General features: G+C 41.2%; 1 pseudogene; it reads right to left on the bottom strand.

Annotated features, from left to right (window-relative positions):
- Positions 1–1,713: 1,713 nt before the first annotated feature.
- Positions 1,714–2,701, bottom strand: LOC102254083 (annotated as a pseudogene).
- Positions 2,702–4,306: the final 1,605 nt, after the last annotated feature.

Genomic DNA, 4,306 nt, shown 5'->3' with positions numbered 1-4,306 from the left:
TTGTTTTGTTGATGGTTTCTTTTGCTGTGCAGAAGCTTTTTATTTTGATGTAGTCCCATTTGTTTATTTTCTCCTTAGTCTCGATTGCCCTAGGAGCTGTATCAGTAAAGATACTGCTATGACATATGTCTGATGTTTTTCTGCCTATGGAGTCTTCTAAGATTTTTATGGTTTTCCATCTTACATTTAAGTCCTTTAACCATTTTGAGTTTGTTTTTGTGTATGGTGTAAGTTGGTGATCTAGCTTCATTTTTTTTTGCATGTATCTGGCCAAATTTCCCAGCACCATTTATTGAAGAGACTGTCTTGACTCCATTGTATTCTCTTGCCTCCTTTGTCAAATATTAATTGAGCATAATGGCTTGGGTCTGTTTCTGGGTTCTCTGTTTTGTTTCATTGGTCTATATGTCTGTTCTTGTGCCAGTACCAGGCAGTTTTTAGAACCGTGGCTTTGTAATGTAGCTTGATATCTGGTATTGTGATCCCTCCAACTTTGTTCCTATTTCTCAGGATTGCTGTGGCTATTCGGGATCTTTTTTATTCCAGATGCATTTTTGGAGAGTTTGTTCTAGATCTGTAAAATATGCCATTGATATTTTAATGGGGATTGCATTGAATCTATAAATTGCTTTGGGTAGTATGGGCATTTTAATGATGTTGATTCTACCAATCCATGAACAGGCTATGTTCTTCCGTTTGTTTATGTCTTCCTTAATCTCTTTTTTCAAAGTCCTATAGTTTTCCAAGTACAGGTCTTTTACCTCCTTAGTTAAGTTTATTCCTAGGTATCTTAATTTTTTTGGTTCAATAGTAAATGGATTGTTTTTTCTAGTTTCTCTTTCTGTGAGTTCATTGTTGGTGTATAAAAAGCCATAGATTTCTGGGTGTTAGTTTTGTACCCTGCTACATTGCTGAATTCATTTATTAACTCTTATCTGTTAATAAAAAGAACTCCTACTAATCAATAAGAACAAAACAATCAAATAGAAAAAGTGCAAGGTATTTAAACATGTGTTTCTGAATGCATAGATTATCATTGTGAAAATGTTAATGGTTATTCATAGTTTTCAGAATATCACTTTTTAAGACAATAGCAATGATTCATTTACATCTGGAAAAGATAGTTTAAGTATACAAATGCTATAATATTTCATAATGTCATTTTGTTATTTTAAAATATTCATATCTATATTCCTTTTGGTGTACTTAATTTTTTCTTTTTGTAGTATTATATGGTCTTTTTTATTAGTAACTCAAATTATAAGATATCCCATGATGCCAATTAGTGACGACCATGAGTAATATTTTCTGATTACTCCCCACCCCTCCCCTAACAACCCTACTATAAAAATGAACTGATTTTGATTTGGTTTGGTGGGAAAGTCACAGGCACTGCTTTTATGATCATGATTTACTGTTAGAATTCATATTTGGGAATAAAGCTAAATTTTAATTATATTAGTGAAAATGAAGATATAATATTTTCCTCCATCAAATTAAGGTATACCCCTGGGAAGATTCAGAGGGGAGGCAAGATCTCAGTCCAGAACCCCTTCTGTGGTTCAAACGAACATTCCATGATTTTCTTTCCTGGTTGTGTTCATGGTGGTCATTGTAGGTTTCACTTGATGCTTGTATTCAGGACCCATTGATGAGATATTTGAAAAACAAGTTCATTAATGCAATGAACTCATGGAAGTTCTGGTTCTCCTGACAGCAAACAGCTTCCGCGTTGTCACTGACTGCTAGCTTCATGTGTTAAGGTGAACAATTCATGTCCCTGTCTTCCACCTCAGAGGCCATCAGGGCGTGGCACTGTGGGGCATCCAGGGGCTGGGGCAATGTGTCCATTGTGCTGATGGGATAGTCCTGGGGATGGACCTCCTTGGCCAGCTGCGCCCTCTTCTTTAATATGCAGGCCTCCCAGTACCGCGGGGCGATGGGGGGGCTGCGTGGGTGGAGTGTACTTGTGCTCTGAGCCGTCCTCCAGGTCCAATGGGTAACTGCGGACCAAATCATAGAAGCTCAGGTCCCCACAGATCACAAATGGCACAAGGATTTGGGTGGGACCATCTAATCGGTTGAGCTCTGAATCAGCAGAGTTGTCCAGCAGGGGTTTCGCCAGGTCCAGGAGGAAGCCTTCGGGGGTCGTAACCCTGACAGGCAGCGAAGGCCTCGATGCTGGCGCCCCAGGCTTGGCACAGAGCGCGCTGGAGAGAAGACACACAGCTATAGATCAGCGTCACATCCCGGCCTAGGAAGATCTTGGCTATGAAGCAGCCCCTTGGCTTCAAGATGTGTGCAGCGATGTTCAGAGGGACTAGGAGAAGCTGGGCCTACACATGCTCATCCACATCACGGAGGTCAGTGACATCGGGAGCCCCATCGCACACCACCAGGTCCTCGGGGCAGCCCTCAAACTGCTGGGTGATCACCTCGGCAGTGGGCAGCTGGGTGATGTCCCCCTGGATCTGTAACATACCTGGTAGCAGAGCCATAGCTTGAAGATGCAAAGCCTCCACCTGGCCGGACCCCTGCGGACTCCCGATCTCTTGGCGCAGCACCTAGCTCCTGTCACAGCTTGGAATTCCTCATTGCATTGCAGCAGCTTGAAGGCACTGCAGGCACTGCGAGGGCACCAGCCATTCGCCTTGGCCAGTTGGTAGTAAACATCTCACTTGTGCTTCCACGTCTGTCCCATCGAGCACACTGCTTGCCCAGGGACCTTGGGTCTTCAGTCCCCCTGGGGTCAGCGGCCCAGACTACACAGCGGCAGCAACGAGGGCAAACTTCTCCCTCCCTGGTGACTGGACAGTGCAGTCGTGGCGCCTCAGCTGTCTTGGTCTAGAGACCTGTGGGTCGCGACCCCTTTGGGGGTTGAATGACCCTTTCATAGGGGTCACCTAAATACACCCTGCATATCAGATATTTACATTATGATTCATAACAGTAGCAAAATTATAGTTATGAAGTAGCAACGAAAATAATTTTATGCTTGGGGGTCACCACAACATGAGGAACTGTATTAAAGGGTCGCAGCATTAGGAAGGTTGAGAACCACTGGTAGACTCACGTCCTCCCACTCCATGCCCCAGGGCCCACGGTAGCTTTAGGAGTGGAGAGGAGAGGGACAATGGAGTCCAGTCCGCCAGCAGCCCCAGTGAAACCAGTGAGAAATCTCAGGGCTTCAGTTTCTGTCTGTTCTTAGTTGCTCCGAATGCCTGTCGTGCAGCCTGCGGGCTACTGCAGTGGGGCAGGCCTGTCGTTGTGGGATGCGGAGGCTCCCGCAAGACCCGGACCCATCAGAACTTGATCAGTTTATCTAGAGATTTATCTAGTTTTAGGAAAAACCAAGACCTGTATTTCACAAATTAGACATATAGTACAATTATTAATTGCACTACATTTTAAACAAATATGTTTACCTATATTTTAAAATATATTAGCTATTTAATATTTCTAAAGATGAACAACTTTAGTGTTGTATACTGTCTTCACCTCAATATTGCTTGATATTCCAAAGTAAAGATATTCACTTTTTTATAATTAATAGTTTGGTTTATTGGTGTATGTAATATAGTTTGTGCTTGCCCTCTTTTTCTCCTTTACTAATTGATGACATTTTCCTGGGTTTACTTTTCTTTCTGAAAATTGTCAAATATGTATTAACATAATTGTGGAGAATATTACTTTGTCTCTTTTTATTTGAAAATGTCTTCATTTTACTCAGTACTTTAAAAACAATTTGTCCTGGATAGTGTGTCTCAGTGGTTGAGCCTTGACCTATGATCCAGGAGGTCACAGTTAAATTCCCGATCAGGACACAGGCTTGATCCCTAGTTGGGGACATGCAGGAGGCAGTCGATCAATAATCCTCTCTCATCATTGATGTTTCTATCTCTCTCTCCCTCTCCCTTCCTCTCTGAAGTCAATAAAAGTATATTTAAAAAATTTGCTCTATAAAATTCTGAAATGTTTTTCGTAATATTAAAAACACTATTCATCTTCTAATGTATACTATTTTTGACAAGGGATTGGTCATTAGACAGATATGGTCCTTATCTTTCATTTTTATTGGTGTGTTTAACAATTTTTTTTCTCTTCACTTTTAATGTTTTATTTTTTAACTATTACAAGAACTTCACAAGTTCAAATATTTGAAAGGATTCATAGGAACCCATAGAGCATACAAACCTAAGGTTTTTATTTAAAGGGAAAAGATAAGGTACAGCAAGAGAAAGTAAGTACAGCAATTATTAAGAGTTCTTAGAAACATCCAGATGCAAGCTTACTAGTGCCTTTATTC

The sequence above is a fragment of the Myotis brandtii genome, unplaced genomic scaffold, assembly GCF_000412655.1.
Source record: "Myotis brandtii unplaced genomic scaffold, ASM41265v1 scaffold815, whole genome shotgun sequence".
NCBI lineage: Eukaryota > Metazoa > Chordata > Mammalia > Chiroptera > Vespertilionidae > Myotis > Myotis brandtii.
The sequence above is the reverse complement of the archived record's forward strand: the minus strand, read 5'-3'. Positions and strand labels throughout refer to the sequence as shown.